Here is an 18,676-nt window from a genome sequence, read left to right on the forward strand (position 1 = left end):
GTCATCTTTCTTTTGTCCTGAGGTCTTGGACACAAGTGGTAAATCTGTTCAATATCTCCTATGAAAAGTTCTAACACACACACACACACACACACACACACACACACACACACACACATATATATATAATGCTGTCCTTTAGGTTTGAATTTCCTGGATCTGGAGTTAAAGAACACTATTAAATTATCAGCCATGTAGGTGGAAGGAACTATACCTAGATCCTCTGAAAGAGCAGAAAAAATTCTTAACTATTATGCCATCTCACCGGACCCTTTCTTTCTACATAAATAAATTACTTTCTGAAACTTTGAGGTGACAGTAATATGCCAACAGAAATTTAGCTTTAGTATATAACATTTGCTTTTATGCTTTGAAATGAAGCAAATTCCTATCTTTACACTTCAGAGAACTATCTCTCTGAACACATTAAGCAGATAGAGACAATCTTATTTGCCAAACAATATTTTTGTGTAAATATATCCTTGAAATGCAGCCAGAGCATGTTGTGGATCTCTTTCCTTGGAATTTTTTCATGTAGCAATCACGTAATTGTGAATATTAACAGATACTGGCTAGTTGGCAAAGCCTGTAGGAGCACCTATCCTGTTGGGCCATCTCTGATCTTGGTCATCTTTGCCCCTTATTATCATTTTCCTTCTCACATTTGATTAAACTACTAGATCTTATGACCCAGGTGTGGCATCATGCATAATTGGCTATGCTTTCCCACATCAACAAATAATCAAGAAAATGATTCCTTGGGCTTGCCTACAGGTCAATATGATGGTATTATTTCTTCAGTTGAAGTTCTCCCTTTCTCAGATGGCTCTGGGCTGGCAAAAACCAAAACCAAACCAACCAAACAAACAACAACTAACCAATGCACTGATCAAGTGTCAATCTTCAGCAGTGGAAATGACATTTAAAACTGGTTAATTGCCAACAAAATATATGGTGTAATAATTGACAGCGACATGTTAACTCTTACCAGAATTTAAATGCTTCCTTTGATTCAGAGTTTTATTCTCCCTAATTAATCTCAAAGAAATAAATGTACAGAGAATTTATGTGCACAGGTGTTCACAGTGCAATATTCAAATTCAGAAAAGAACTAAATATACTCACTCAAGAAGGTAGTTTTTAAACTGTCAAGTATTCAATCTCACAAAATGGTATTTGAGAAATTGACATCAAACAACATGGAATCCGAGGTAAATTTTGAACTGATACTTCAACAAACCAGTATATCAGAAAACACATTTGTTTCCTTTGGGGTAAAATAGTATGTATCCATGAATAAATGTTTAATAAGAAAAGCCTCACTCTGAATCTAACAAGGAGTTGACTCTGCAAAGACAACTGACTGGATAGTGCAAGAGAGTCTTTTAGAGTTAACTCAGTATGGCTTCCTGTGATTTAAAGTTTCAGAGTGATGATTTATTCATGTGTTACTTGTGTAACATAAGATCAATATGGAGAATGATTAAGCCTTTTAAGGAAATGGGCTGTAAGAAGTGAGCTTGTAAGACAGAAAGGATTGCCTCTCTGAAGAATAACTGAGAAATGATGTGAATCGATGATGTCAAGTTGAAAATATTTAGAAAAATAAAAAGAACTCGGCAAGTCATGAAGATTGCTAATGGGCCCTGGTTGGGAGACACATAATGCACTACTGTGATGTACATTCTCATGGTACTGGAGTACAAAGAATAAACATTAATAGCTTGTATTAGTTTCACACTTCCTCACTGTGTAAAGAAATATACAAACATCCTACATTAATAGCTTTTAAATTTAATGTAGAAGAAGCCATCTTTAAGAAGAAAAACAACCTTTTCATATTTAAAAAATTTTGCATGTCTTAATATTTAGAACTACTCATTCTAGCCTTCATTCTCCCTTATTGTCAGTTCTAATATATTATTTAACAATGTTTACTTCATTTTTACATTTTAACTATGAATTTTTAAAGCTAAGTTGACCATCCAAATTATCCAGAGTATTGAAAAATGAATGATGTAGTTTACTTCAGACTTGACATCTTTAGCTAGCTTGAAAAAGGATAAAACCAGGTGTGTGAAAAAAATAGATATTTTAATGAAGGTTACCAAGAATAAAGTCATTCAAGACCGCTTCAGTTGGGTTGTATTCTTTCCCAAGATGTCATATTTGTAAGTCTACAGCACATTATATTCTGAAAAGATAATATTTTGCCGAGTATAAAATCTGAATATCTATCTTCTTTCTGTCTGTCTGTCTATCTATCTATCTATCTGTCTATCCAGAGCTGTGTTATCTTCTGAGGTGGGTCTTTGCAAGTCTCACATAGGGAATTGGACAGCAAAAAGAGATGGGAATGAAAACCCAGTGCAGATTGATGTCATCAACTTGGATCATACTCAAGGAAGTCTGATAGTTCATTCTCAGCTTATTCAAACACAGTAGAATTTGGGAAATGTTTCCAGGCAACAATCAGTCCAATTCCAGGTGTACTATAAAGGTTAAGGTGTGACTATGTAGAGACTCTTTTACAAAGCATGTGTGATCAAGAGGGTGGGTTCTGTAGAGAAAAGGTCTAGAATCTAATGTGGTCTCTGACCAACAGCATAGAGGTCAGCACTCCATTAAGTACATATGACATCTACTGTAACAATTGATCTAGAGAGGAAAGAGTCTGGAACAATCATTCTGGGGAATTAGGGTGAAGTCTGTCTCCGCAGATAGCAAGAGAATCACCACATTGTTAACAAAACTCACTCTCAACTTTCTGGATTAAAATGGTTTTATCCCCTCCACTGAGGAGACACCCCAGCATGACTAACATTTCTGGTTCTCTCAGTGCTTCTCTGAAAGTACAGGTCCTCTGTGCACTGTATCCCTAGCAATCACCGTCTCTCATTTTCTTCCTCTCTCTTTTATTCTCTTGTTGTCTTTCTTTCTCCCTCTCCTCATCTTCTTCTTTCCTCTCTACTCCTCCAATTTCTCTTCCTTCACCATCTCTCCTTCTGTCCTTCTGTCCTCCTCTTCTCTTTTCCTCTTTCTTCTCTTTCTTCTTTTCTCCCTCCCCTCTCTTCACCCTCTCCCCATTCAGCTCATTTTCACAGATTACTTCTTAACCACATACTCAGAAAAAATGTAAACAGTAATTTTTATTATTGTTATTTTTATTAATTATTTATGACAATAACAAGAGAAACTCCTTATAAAATTTTTAGTTCAAATATTTAACCAGTGAAAAAAGAGATATATTTCCTTTCTGAGTTATGACCATCTGTGCTCAGTATTGGGGAAGAAGTACTTCTAACATTTTATGAGTGATATATTATTTCTATATCTACTCTGCAACATAGTTTGAAATATGCCAAAGATGTCTTCTGTGGGCAAAATATGGTCCACTTGGATCCCACTCTTAAAGTACTTGATACACTAAAATCTTAATCCGGAGAACATTTGGAGGTGTACATTATTTTTGCCATATTTAACATGTTGTGGGATGAATGTCCACAATCTTAACACTTAGGAAGCTGGAGCAGGTAGATTATTGTGGCTACATGATTAAGCTTTGTCTCAAAAATTTTTTTTTGCAAGAATGCAATGTCTACCGGCAAGAATGTGGGTCCTAAAGCCAAGTGAACAGACTTGAACTCACCTCTAGAGCTGTAGAGAGTATTTGTTGTTTAAGCCACACAGCCTATGGTGATGAGTTTTACATTTGTTTATTTTGTGTGTGGATCAGTCAGGATGTTAGGTAGAGCATGTACCTCTGCTGTGTGAAGGTGAGAAAACAATTTGATTCCAGGGATCAAATTCATATTGTAAGATTTGATGGAAAGCAACTTTATCTGCTGACCCAAATTCCTGACCCTGTCTATGCTTAAGTTCTATACCTGAACATGTTGACTAATATAGGTACTATCCTACCCCATTCCTTTATCCCACATCACTGACCTATATTTCTGAAAATACATGCCATGAATATGTTTTAATGTGACTTGTAAACAGCTTGTCAGTAAATAGTACCTAAAAATTTTCACACCAAATGCCATACCTGGTATTATTAACCTGACAATGTAAGAAAAATGTGAGGTTAAAGATAACACAGAACCATTATGACAATTCACACTTATAATTCTAGAACTCCATCAAGAAAGATAGGAAGATCAAAAGTTCTAGACCACCCCGAGCTAAATATAAAGACAATGTCAGAATGAGAGAAACAGAGGAAGGAAAGAGAGGAAGGAGGAAAGAGAGGTGGGGGTATGAACTATGTTCAGACCAAAAGCAAGCTGTTCCTCCTGTGATTATTCTTATGATTAGCTGTATGATCCAGGATTCTCCATTTTACCCATAAATCTGAAGGGTAGCCTAAAATGCTAAGCAAATTCTCTTATACATGTGATTCCATATTCCATGCTACTTCTTCATGTTAGTAAGAAATTTACATGACCATGTAGCATAAGTAAACAAAGAATACACTGAAAGCTATTTCAGCCATCCTCTAGTACTTGTTTGTCAATTTATTTACATGTGAGCAAAAATATTAAAGAAAACTGAAAGTGAATGTCTAGAATTCTGTTAGTCAATTACCACAGCACCTGAACTTGGGATTTCATGTACACAATCTTATGTAAAATTGTTTGTATTCTTTGGAATAGTCCACTTGTAATAGGTAATAATGGACATCATCCCTTAATATAAATATGAGACATGGTTAGTTTGCTTCAGACACATGATATCACATGTCCTTGTGCTGTGCCTAATTCTTTGCCCATTATTTCCTGCTATGCCATATTATGTCATTTATAGTTAGGAGTATTGAGTGCAGGGCATTTAGTCCCATTTTTATTCCAAGCACAGGTTGTTTAATCCCATTTTTATTCCAATTTATTATTTAAGATATGATTACAGCGCCAGAGAACCTGACAGCTTCTGGAACAGGCGGAAGCACAGAGGCGCTGAGGCAGCACCCTGTGTGGGCCGGGGACAGCCAGCCACCGTCCGGACCGGAGGACAGGTGCCCGCCCGGCTGGGGAGGCGGCCTAAGCCACAGCAGCAGCGGTCGCCATCTTGGTCCGAGACCCGCCGAACTTAGGAAATTAGTCTGAACAGGTGAGAGGGTGCGCCAGAGAACCTGACAGCTTCTGGAACAGGCGGAAGCACAGAGGCGCTGAGGCAGCACCCTGTGTGGGCCGGGGACAGCCGGCCACCTTCCGGACCAGAGGACAGGTGCCCACCCGGCTGGGGAGGCGGCCTAAGCCACAGCAGCAGCGGTCGCCATCTTGGTCCAGGACCCGCCGAACTTAGGAAATTAGTCTGAACAGGTGAGAGGGTGCGCCAGAGAACCTGACAGCTTCTGGAACAGGCAGAAGCACAGAGGCGCTGAGGCAGCACCCTGTGTGGGCCGGGGACAGCCGGCCACCTTCCGGACCAGAGGACAGGTGCCCACCCGGCTGGGGAGGCGACCTAAGCCACAGCAGCAGCGGTCGCCATCTTGGTCCGAGACCCGCCGAACTTAGGAAATTAGTCTGAACAGGTGAGAGGGTGCGCCAGAGAACCTGACAGCTTCTGGAACAGGCGGAAGCACAGAGGCGCTGAGGCAGCACCCTGTGTGGGCCGGGGACAGCCGGCCACCTTCCGGACCAGAGGACAGGTGCCCACCCGGCTGGGGAGGCGGCCTAAGCCACAGCAGCAGCGGTCGCCATCTTGGTCCAGGACCCGCCGAACTTAGGAAATTAGTCTGAACAGGTGAGAGGGTGCGCCAGAGAACCTGACAGCTTCTGGAACAGGCAGAAGCACAGAGGCGCTGAGGCAGCACCCTGTGTGGGCCGGGGACAGCCGGCCACCTTCCGGACCAGAGGACAGGTGCCCACCCGGCTGGGGAGGCGACCTAAGCCACAGCAGCAGCGGTCGCCATCTTGGTCCGAGACCCGCCGAACTTAGGAAATTAGTCTGAACAGGTGAGAGGGTGCGCCAGAGAACCTGACAGCTTCTGGAACAGGCGGAAGCACAGAGGCGCTGAGGCAGCACCCTGTGTGGGCCGGGGACAGCAGGCCACCTTCCGGACCAGAGGACAGGTGCCCACCCGGCTGGGGAGGCGGCCTAAGCCACAGCAGCAGCGGTCGCCATCTTGGTCCAGGACCCGCCGAACTTAGGAAATTAGTCTGAACAGGTGAGAGGGTGCGCCAGAGAACCTGACAGCTTCTGGAACAGGCGGAAGCACAGAGGCGCTGAGGCAGCACCCTTTGTGGGCCGGGGACAGCCAGCCACCGTCTGGACCGGAGGACAGGTGCCCGCCCGGCTGGGGAGGCGGCCTAAGCCACAGCAGCAGCGGTCGCCATTTTGGTCCGAGACCCGCCGAACTTAGGAAATTAGTCCGAACAGGTGAGAGGGTGCGCCAGAGAACCTGACAGCTTCTGGAACAGGCAGAAGCACAGAGGCGCTGAGGCAGCACCCTGTGTGGGCCGGGGACAGCCGGCCACCTTCTGGACCGGAGGACAGGTGCCCACCCGGCTGGGGAGGCGGCCTAAGCCACAGCAGCAGCGGTCGCCATCTTGGTCCCGGGACTCCAAGGAACTTAGGAATTTAGTCTGCTTAGGTGAGAGTCTGTACCACCTGGGAACTGCCAAAGCAACACAGTGTCTGAGAAAGGTCCTGTTTTGGGCCTTCTTCTTCGGCCAGGAGGAGGCCCAAATACAAGATATCTGCGCACCTTCCCTGTAAGAGAGCTTGCCAGCAGAGAGTGCTCTGAGCACTGAAACTCAGAGGAGAGAATCTGTCTCCCAGGTCTGCTGATAGACGGTAACAGAATCACCAGAAGAACAATCTCTAAACAGAGTCAACTATAACTACTAACTCCAGAGATTACCAGATGGCGAAAGGTAAACGGAGGAATCTTACTAACAGGAACCAAGACCACTCACCATCACCAGAACCCAGCACACCCACTTCGCCCAGTCCAGGGAACCCCAACACACCTGAGAACCTAGACCTAGATTTAAAAGCATATCTCATGATGATGGTAGAGGACATCAAGAAGGACTTTAATAAATCACTTAAAGAAATACAGGAGAACACTGCTAAAGAGTTACAAGTCCTTAAAGAAAAACAGGAAAACACAATCAAACAGGTAGAAGTCCTTACAGAAAAAAAGGAAAAAACATACAAACAGGTGATGGAAATGAACAAAACCATACTAGACCTAAAAAGGGAAGTAGACACAATAAAGAAAACTCAAAGCGAGGCAACACTAGAGATAGAAACCCTAGGAAAGAAATCTGGAGCCATAGATTTGAGCATCAGCAACAGAATACAAGAGATGGAAGAGAGAATCTCAGGTGCAGAAGATTCCATAGAGAACATCGGCACAACAATCAAAGAAAATGGAAAATGCAAAAAGATCCTAACTCAAAATATCCAGGAAATCCAGGACACAATAAGAAGACCAAACGTACGGATAATAGGAGTGGATGAGAATGAAGATTTTCAACTCAAAGGTCCAGCAAACATCTTCAACAAAATTATTGAAGAAAACTTCCCAAATCTAAAGAATGAGATGCATATGAACATACAAGAAGCCTACAGAACTCCAAATAGACTGGACCAGAAAAGAAATTCCTCCCGACACATAATAATCAGAACATCAAATGCACTAAATAAAGATAGAATACTAAAAGCAGTAAGGGAAAAAGGTCAAGTAACATATAAAGGCAAGCCTATCAGAATTACACCAGATTTTTCACCAGAGACTATGAAAGCCAGAAGAGCCTGGACAGATGTTATACAGACACTAAGAGAACACAAACTGCAGCCCAGGCTACTATACCCAGCCAAACTCTCAATTATCATAGAGGGAGAAACCAAAGTATTCCACGACAAAACCAAATTCACGCATTATCTCTCCACGAATCCAGCCCTTCAAAGGATAATAACAGAAAAAAACCAATACAAGAACGGGAACAACGCCCTAGAAAAAACAAGAAGGTAATCCCTCAACAAACCTAAAAGAAGACAGCCACAAGAACAGAATGCCACCTTTAACAACTAAAATAACAGGAAGCAACAATTACTTTTCCTTAATATCTCTTAACATCAATGGTCTCAACTCGCCAATAAAAAGACATAGACTAACAAACTGGCTACACAAACAAGACCCAACATTTTGCTGCTTACAGGAAACTCATCTCAGAGAAAAAGATAGACACTACCTCAGAATGAAAGGCTGGAAAACAATTTTCCAAGCAAATGGTATGAAGAAACAAGCAGGAGTAGCCATCCTAATATCTGATAAGATTGACTTCCAACCCAAAGTCATCAAAAAAGACAAGGAGGGACACTTCATTCTCATCAAAGGTAAAATCCTCCAAGAGGAACTCTCAATTCTGAATATCTATGCTCCAAATACAAGAGCAGCCACATTCACTAAAGAAACTTTAGTAAAGCTCAAAGCACACATTGCGCCTCACACAATAATAGTGGGAGACTTCAACACACCACTTTCACCAATGGACAGATCATGGAAACAGAAACTAAACAGGGACACACTGAAACTAACAGAAGTGATGAAACAAATGGATCTGACAGATATCTACAGAACATTTTATCCTAAAACAAAAGGATATACCTTCTTCTCAGCACCTCATGGTACCTTCTCCAAAATTGACCACATAATAGGTCACAAATCAGGCCTCAACAGATTCAAAAATATTGAAATTGTCCCATGTATCCTATCAGATCACCATGCACTAAGGCTGATCTTCAATAACAAAATAAATAACAGAAAGCCAACATTCACATGGAAACTGAACAACACTCTTCTCAATGATACCTTGGTCAAGGAAGGAATAAAGAAAGAAATTAAAGACTTTTTAGAGTTTAATGAAAATGAAGCCACAACGTACCCAAACCTTTGGGACACAATGAAAGCATTTCTAAGAGGGAAACTCATAGCTATGAGTGCCTTCAAGAAAAAACGGGAGAGAGCACATACTAGCAGCTTGACAACACATCTAAAAGCTCTAGAAAAAAAGGAAGCAAATTCACCCAAGAGGAGTAGACGGCAGGAAATAATCAAACTCAGGGGTGAAATCAACCAAGTGGAAACAAGAAGAACTATTCAAAGAATTAACCAAACGAGGAGTTGGTTCTTTGAGAAAATCAACAAGATAGATAAACCCTTAGCTACACTCACTAAAGGGCACAGGGACAAAATCCTAATTAACAAAATCAGAAATGAAAAGGGAGACATAACAACAGATCCTGAAGAAATCCAAAACACCATCAGATCCTTCTACAAAAGGCTATACTCAACAAAACTGGAAAACCTGGACGAAATGGACAAATTTCTGGACAGATACCAGGTACCAAAGTTGAATCAGGATCAAGTTGACCTTCTAAACAGTCCCATATCCCCTAAAGAAATAGAAGCAGTTATTAATAGTCTCCCAGCCAAAAAAAGCCCAGGACCAGACGGGTTTAGTGCAGAGTTCTATCAGACCTTCAAAGAAGATCTAACTCCAGTTCTGCACAAACTTTTTCACAAGATAGAAGTAGAAGGTATTCTACCCAACTCATTTTATGAAGCCACTATTACTCTGATACCTAAACCACAGAAAGATCCAACAAAGATAGAGAACTTCAGACCAATTTCTCTTATGAACATCGATGCAAAAATCCTTAATAAAATTCTCGCTAACCGAATCCAAGAACACATTAAAGCAATCATCCATCCTGACCAAGTAGGTTTTATTCCAGGGATGCAGGGATGGTTTAATATACGAAAATCCATCAATGTAATCCATTATATAAACAAACTCAAAGACAAAAACCACATGATCATCTCGTTAGATGCAGAAAAAGCATTTGACAAGATCCAACACCCATTCATGATAAAAGTTCTGGAAAGATCAGGAATTCAAGGCCAATACCTAAACATGATAAAAGCAATCTACAGCAAACCAGTAGCCAACATCAAAGTAAATGGAGAGAAGCTGGAAGCAATCCCACTAAAATCAGGGACTAGACAAGGCTGCCCACTTTCTCCCTACCTTTTCAACATAGTACTTGAAGTATTAGCCAGAGCAATTCGACAACAAAAGGAGATCAAGGGGATACAAATTGGAAAAGAGGAAGTCAAAATATCACTTTTTGCAGATGATATGATAGTATATATAAGTGACCCTAAAAATTCCAACAGAGAACTCCTAAACCTGATAAACAGCTTCGGTGAAGTAGCTGGATATAAAATTAACTCAAACAAGTCAATGGCCTTTCTCTACACAAAGAATAAACAGGCTGAGAAAGAAATTAGGGAAACAACACCCTTCTCAATAGCCACAAATAATATAAAATATCTCGGCGTGACTCTAACGAAGGAAGTGAAAGATCTGTATGATAAAAACTTCAAGTCCCTGAAGAAAGAAATTAAAGAAGATCTCAGAAGATGGAAAGATCTCCCATGCTCATGGATTGGCAGGACCAACATTGTAAAAATGGCTATCTTGCCAAAAGCAATCTACAGATTCAATGCAATCCCCATTAAAATTCCAACTCAATTCTTCAACGAATTAGAAGGAGCAATTTGCAAATTCATCTGGAATAACAAAAAACCGAGGATAGCAAAAACTCTTCTCAAGGATAAAAGAACCTCTGGTGGAATCACCATGCCTGACCTAAAGCTTTACTACAGAGCAATTGTGATAAAAACTGCATGGTACTGGTATAGAGACAGACAAGTGGACCAATGGAATAGAATTGAAGACCCAGAAATGAACCCACACACCTATGGTCACTTGATCTTCGACAAGGGAGCCAAAACCATCCAGTGGAAGAAAGACAGCATTTTCAACAATTGGTGCTGGCACAACTGGTTGTTATCATGTAGAAGAATGCGAATCGATCCATACTTATCTCCTTATACTAAGGTCAAATCTAAGTGGATCAAGGAACTTCACATAAAACCAGAGACACTGAAACTTATAGAGGAGAAAGTGGGGAAAAGCCTTGAAGATATGGGCACAGGGGAAAAATTCCTGAACAGAACAGCAATGGCTTGTGCTGTAAGATCGAGAATTGACAAATGGGACCTAATGAAACTCCAAAGTTTCTGCAAGGCAAAAGACACTGTCTATAAGACAAAAAGACCACCAACAGACTGGGAAAGGATCTTTACCTATCCTAAATCAGATAGGGGACTAATATCCAACATATATAAAGAACTCAAGAAGGTGGACCTCAGAAAATCAAATAACCCCCTTAAAAAATGGGGCTCAGAACTGAACAAAGAATTCTCACCTGAGGAATACCGAATGGCAGAGAAGCACCTGAAAAAATGTTCAACATCCTTAATCATCAGGGAAATGCAAATCAAAACAACCCTGAGATTCCACCTCACACCAGTGAGAATGGCTAAGATCAAAAATTCAGGTGACAGCAGATGCTGGCGAGGATGTGGAGAAAGAGGAACACTCCTCCATTGTTGGTGGGATTGCAGGCTTGTACAACCACTCTGGAAATCAGTCTGGCGGTTCCTCAGAAAATTGGACATAGTACTACCGGAGGATCCAGCAATACCTCTCCTGGGCATATATCCAGAAGAAGCCCCAACTGGTAAGAAGGACACATGCTCCACTATGTTCATAGCAGCCTTATTTATAATAGCCAGAAACTGGAAAGAACCCAGATGCCCCTCAACAGAGGAATGGATACAGAAAATGTGGTACATCTACACAATGGAGTACTACTCAGCTATTAAAAAGAATGAATTTATGAAATTCCTAGCCAAATGGATGGACCTGGAGAGCATCATCCTGAGTGAGGTAACACAATCACAAAGGAACTCACACAATATGTACTCACTGATAAGTGGATACTAGCCCAAAACCTAGGATACCCACGATATAAGATACAATTTCCTAAACACATGAAACTCAAGAAAAATGAAGACTGAAGTGTGGACACTATGCCCCTCCTTAGAAGTGGGAACAAAACACCCATGGAAGGAGTTACAGAAACAAAGTTTGGAGCTGAGATGAAAGGATGGACCATGTAGAGACTGCCATATCCAGGGATCCACCCCATAATCAGCACCCAAACGCTGACACCATTGCATATACTAGCAAGATTTTATCGAAAGGACCCAGATGTAGCTGTCTCTTGTGAGACTATGCCGGGGCCTAGCAAACACAGAAGTGGATGCTCACAGTCAGCTAATGGATGGATCACAGGGCTCCCAATGGAGGAGCTAGAGAAAGTACCCAAGGAGCTAAAGGGATCTTCAACCCTATAGGTGGAACAACATTATGAACTAACCAGTACCCCTGAGCTCTTGACTCTAGCTGCATATGTATCAAAAGATGGCCTAGTCGGCCATCACTGGAAAGAGAGGCCCATTGGACACGCAGACTTTGTGTGCCCCGGTACAGGGGAACGCCAGGGCCAAAGGGGGGGAGTGGGTGGGTAGGGGAGTGGGGGTGGGTGGGTAAGGGGGACTTTTGGTATAGCATTGGAAATGTAAATGAGCTAAATACCTAATAAAAAATGGAAAAAAAAAAAAAAAAAAAAGATATGATTACAAAGCATTCCCAAAGATGACCCTAAATTACATCTACTTTCTTAAGCTACTAATGAACTAAAAAGATGATAGTATCCTTATGTTAATCTTTATTTGCTTATATTTCATCTCAATGTTTTTCATTTCCCCAAAGTAACCCTGCCCTTTTTCCAAGGTCATGAAACTAATGCAAGGCAACGATGAGTACTAAAATACCTGCTGTTGAAGCGTTTTGATGTTCTACTCACTGCACTGCTTCTCTGTGAACAAATTATTTACTCAGAACATAAATGGTAAAATGTAATGATTTTGAAAATAATTCACAGAGTACCTGGCTATCTGTGTGTGATTCTGCTTGATGATAATACTCAGATCCATAGATTCATGCTTAGTCATTGGTGATCAGAAAGGTCACAGAGGAAAGACACACCATACCATCGGTCTTGAACTTTTTGTCCAACTAATCACATACTCCGCAGCATATGAAGTTCTCAGAAAATATGTTTAAGCAAAAGAAGACATTAGAGTTTACTTTTTAATTTTTTTGAGGAGTATGCATGTGCCTTTGCAATGCAGAGGTTAGTGTTAGGGAGCTCTTCCACATGTCTATAACCACATACTGAGGTTACAAGTGCATGCTGCTTCTCTATGTGGGAATCCAAACTCAGGTTCTCAAGTTTGAACAGCAAGCAATTTACCCACTGAACCATACCCTAGGCTTAGAAATTACATTTTTAAAGAATTTTATAGTGTACAAATATTAAAATTTTGAAAGATTATAAAAGCAAAAATAATGTTCAATTCCATGCTACATCGTCAGATATTAATACTTTTCTACCTAACAACCATCATCAATATGGCTGTTACATCTTATCTCCACTACAATTGCAGTAGCATTTTGAGAAAGGAGATGAAAACTACCATTGCACAAACTATTTTTCTCAATTGATTTTTTTTTCTTTCTTGTGTATTATCTGTGGGATTTATCTGAAGTAGATAAATTTAAGAAACAGTTTTATTAATTTGCCCCAAGGTTTGACTTTCAGACTTCAAATTATTTTACTGAATTACTGTTGAAACAGACAACATAATTTATATTACATCAGATGTCCTAGGCAGGTTACAGTGGCTAGATATTAAGAATAACAGTGGCACGGCAAGATAGTAAATCAGAGAGAGGGAGAGAGAGGAAGAGAGAAAGAAGGGATGGAAGGAAAGAAGCCGGGAGGAAGGGTATCAGGCAGGTGGAAAATAAGTACAGAAGTAGGGTATGTTATCTTATATTTGTAATATAACAAAGTTTGAGAACTTTCTGAGTATAACTCATATTAAAATTGATTGGAGAAAAACACAATTCCAAGGAATGGTAATGATTTTTAAATGGTTCCCTTTGTTAGTGAAATATTACTTCTTTCTTTTATTATTTTATTTATTTAATTCCCAAATGTTGCCCTCTTCCCAGTATCTCCTACCAAAGTTCTTCACCCTATCACCCTTGCCTTTGCTTCTGACTGGGGAATACTCCACTAGCCCTCCACCCACACTCAACTATGCCCCCAGGATCCTTCCCTGGGGCATCAAGTCTCTATATGATTAGGTGCATCCTTTACCACTGATGCCAGAAAAGGAAGTCCTCTGCTATATATGTGCTGGAGACCACTGACCAGCCCAGGTATGCCCTTTGGTTGGTGGCTTAGTTCTTGAAGGTTAGTCCCTGGTTAGTTGATACTAGTGTTCTCCCTGTTGTGTTGCTATCCCCTTTAGGTACTACCATCCTTCCCCTAACTCTTCCATAGTGGTCCCTGACCTCAGCCCAAAGGTTGGAGGTGAATATTTGCATCTGTCTCAGTTGTCTGTAGGTAAAGCCTCTCAGAGGTCAGCAGTGTTAGGCTTCATCTGCAAAAACAACATGGCATCAGTAATAGTACCAGGATTTGGTGTACATCCACGGGATGGATCCCAAGTTGGGTCAATCACTGAATGGGCTTTCCTTTGGTCTCTGATCCATTTTTGTCTCTGCATTTCCTTTAGACAGGAACAACTCTGGGTAAAAAATCTTGAAGACTGGTGGGTGGTCAAATCTCTTCAATGGAGGCCCTGTCTATCTCCTGGAAGAGATCTCTTCAGGTTTGATCTCCCACTGTTGGGCATTTTGGCTAATGTTATCCCCATTGAGTCCTGGAAGCCTCTCATATCCCAGGTCTCTGGGACTTTCTAGAGGTTCCCCTTATCCCACACATACCAGCTCTATATTTCCGTTCATTCTCTTTGCCATCTAGGCTTCTCTCCTGTCTCTGTTCACACCTTACCCCTCCTTTACCTCTCCCTCTCCCCTCTCCCACCCAGGTCCCTCTATCCCTCTGCTCCTGTGATTATTTTGGTCCTCCTCCTAGTCTCAACAATAAAAAAACAAAACAAAACAAAACAAAACAAAACAAAACAAAACTTCTGGGGGAATCACCATCCCTGACCTTAAGCTGTTCTACAGAGCAATAGTCAGACAGGCTGATTAATGCAATAGAATTAAAGATTTAGAAATAAGTCCACACACCTATGGATACTAGATCTTTGACAAAGAAGCCAAAAACTTTCTGTTACACAAAGAGAAAAAAAGCAAGCATATTCAATAAATTGTAGTGGTCTACCTTGCAGTCTACATGTAGAAGAATGAAAATTGATTCATTTATCAACTTGTACAAGTCTCAAGTCCAAGTGGATCAAAGGGACTTCACATAAAACTAATACACTGAATCTAGTAGAAGAGAAAGTGGGAAATAGCCTCAAACACATTGGTACAGGGGAAATTTTCCTGAACACAATACCACTGGCTCAGGTTCTAAGATCAACAATTGACAAATATAACCTCATGGAACTGAAAAGCCTTCTGTAAGTCAAAGGATACTGTCAATAGGACAAAATAGCAGGCTACAGGTTATGAAAAGACTAACCCTACATCCAAAAGAGGTCGAATATACAAAATATATAAAGACATCAGGAAATTAGATTCCACAAAACCAAATAATCTAATTTTAAAATGAGATACAGAGCTAAATAGAGAATTCTGAACAGAGGCATCTTGAAGCACTTAAAGAACGGTTCAGCATCCTTAGTCTTCAGGCAAATGCAAAATCAACCCTGAGATTCCACCTTATAGCAATCAGAATTGCTAAGATAAAAAACTCCTCAAGCAAGAGCACCTGTGGGCAAGGATCTGGAGAAAGGGAAATACTTTTCCTTTACTGGTGTAATTGCAATGTTTCACAGCCACTCTGGAAATCAATCTGGTGGTTCCTTAGAAAATTGGAAATAAAAATACCTGAAGACCCAGCTATTCTGCTCCTGGGTATATGCACAAAAGATGTCCCACCATACAACAACGGCACTTGCTCCACTATGTTTATAGCAGCCTTATCAATGATAGCCAGAAACTGAAGCAACCCTGATGTCCCTCAACCAAAGAATGGATACATAAATGGTTCACTTACACAATGGAATACGACTCACCTTTAAAAACAAGGAGATCATTCATTTTGCAGGCAAATGAATGAAAGTAAAAATATCATGCAAAGTGAGGTAACCTTGACCCAAAAGAACATGCATCACTGAGTGATGTACTTAGTGATAAGTAAACATTAGCCCAAAATATACAGAATACACACACACCCAAAGAAATTAGATTGAAGGAAGACCCAAGTGAAAATGCTTAAATAAAACTTAGAAGGGGGAACAAAATATTACTTTCTTTAAATGAAGAAAGAAAAGTATTCAAATTTAGAAAATTCAATAAAATGTCTTTGAGTAATTACAGGGCCATTGATAATTTAAGGTAGTGAGGCTTTTTTTTAAGTTAAATAAATTTATGCATATACAAAGAATTCTTTAAATTAGTACTTGAGAAACAACTTGCAGCTATTAAAAGAATTAAGTGTTGTGAACTAGAAGGAAAGAATGAAATTCATCAACATAACAGACATGCTATTTTTATTGATTGGTTTTGCTGAATGCTAAAGTGCCCTTCCACATGCTCACCTGCTTAAGTTTTGAACACTTACTGGAACTTGGAGTTGCTGCTTAGAGAGGTTGTGGGGCCTTCAGGAAGTGTAGCACAGCTGGAGGAAGGAGGCCAGTAAGGACAGGCCTAAGGGTTACAACCTACTCATACTTATTTTTAAATTATTATTAGATAAGTTCTTTATTTACATTTCAAATGTTACCCCCTTTTCTGGTTTCCCATCTGGAATCCCCCTCCCCCTATCCCTTCTCCTCTTTCCCTGCTCACCAACCCACCCACTCTCACTTCCTGGTCCAGGTATTCCCCTACATGGGGGCAGAGAGCCTTTACAGGACCAAGGGTCTCTCCTACCAATGGTGACAGACTAAGCCACCCTCTGCTACATATTCAGCTAGAACCATGAGTCCCTAGTGGTTTAGTCCATGGGAGCTCTAGGGGTACTAACTATGGGGCTGCAAAACTCTTCAACTTCTGGGATCCTTTCTCTAGGTCCTTCATTGGGGACCCTGTGCTCAGTCCAATGGTTGGCTGTGAGCATCTACTTCTGTCAGGCACTGGTAGAGCCTCTCAGGAGACAGCTATATCTGGCTCCTGTCAGCAAGCACTTGTTGGTATCCACAACAGTGTCTGGGTTTCATGATGGTATATGGGCTGGATCCCTAGGTGGGGCAGTCTCTGGATGGTCATTCCTTCAGTCTCTGCTCCACACTTTGTCACTGTAACTCCTTCCATGGGTGTTTGCTCCTCCTTCTAAAAAAGATTGAAGTATCCACACTTTGGTCTTCTTTCTTCTTGAGTTTCATGTGGTTTGTGAATTGTATTTTGGGTATTCTGAGCTTCTGGGTTAATATCAGTGAGTTCATATCATGTGCATTTTTTTTTGTGATTGGGTTACCTCACTTATGACGATATCCTCCAGCTCCATCCTTTTGCCTAAACCAATGAATTTTATAAATTCATTGTAATAGCTGAGTAGTACTCCATTATGTAAATGTACCACATTTTCTGTATCCATTTCTCTGTTGATGAACTTCTGGGTTTTTTACAGCTTCTGGCTATTATGAATAAGGCTGCTATGAACATAGTGGAGCATGTGTCCTTATTACATGTTGGAGCATCTTCTGGATATATGTCCAGGAGTGGTATTGCTGAGTCCTCAGGTAGTACTATGTCTAATTTTCTGAGGAATCACCAAACAGATCTCCAGAGTGGTTGTACCAGCTTGCAATCCCACCAGTAATGGAGGAGTTTCCTCTTTCTCCTCATCCTCTCCAGCATCTTCTGTCACCTGAGTTTTTGATCTTAGCCATTATAATCAAATGCCAAATACCCAAAACAAAGAAGGAATATTAATAGCAGTAAGGAAAAAAGGTCAAGTAACATATAAAGGCAGACTTTAAGAAGTACACCAGACTTCTCACCAGAGACTATGAAAGCCAGAAGATCCTAGGCAGATGTCATATAGACCTTAAGAGAACACAAATGACAGCCCAGGCAAAACTCTCAATTACCATAAATGGAAAAACCAAGGTATTCCATGACAAAACCAATTTTACACAATATCTTTCCACAAATCCAGCCCTTCAAAGGATAATAAAAGGAAAACTCTAACACAAGGAGGGAAACTATGCCCTAGAAAAAGCAAGAAAGTAATCCTTCAACAAACCTAAAAGAAGATAGCCACATGAACAGAATTCCAACTCTAACAACAACAACAAAAAGCAACAATTACTTTTCCCTAATTCCTTTTAATATCAGTGAACTCAATTCCCCAGTAAACAGACATAGACTAACAGACTGGATATGTAAACAGGACCCAACATTGTGCTGCATACAGGAAACTCACCTCAGTGACAAAGATTGACACTACCTCAGATTAAAAGGCTGGAAAACAATTTTCCAAGCAAATGGTCCGAAGAAACAAGCTGGAGTAGCCATTCTAATATTGAATAAAATCGACTTTCAACCTAAAGTTATCAAAAAAGATGAGGGACACTTCATATTTATCAAAGGTAAAATCTACCAAGATGAACTCTCAATTCTGAACATCTATGCTCCAAATGCAAGGGCATCCATCCACATTCATTAAAAAACAAACAAACAAACAAAAAAAAAAT

Source organism: Mus musculus, chromosome 13 (genome assembly GCF_000001635.26).
Source record: "Mus musculus strain C57BL/6J chromosome 13, GRCm38.p6 C57BL/6J".
NCBI lineage: Eukaryota > Metazoa > Chordata > Mammalia > Rodentia > Muridae > Mus > Mus musculus.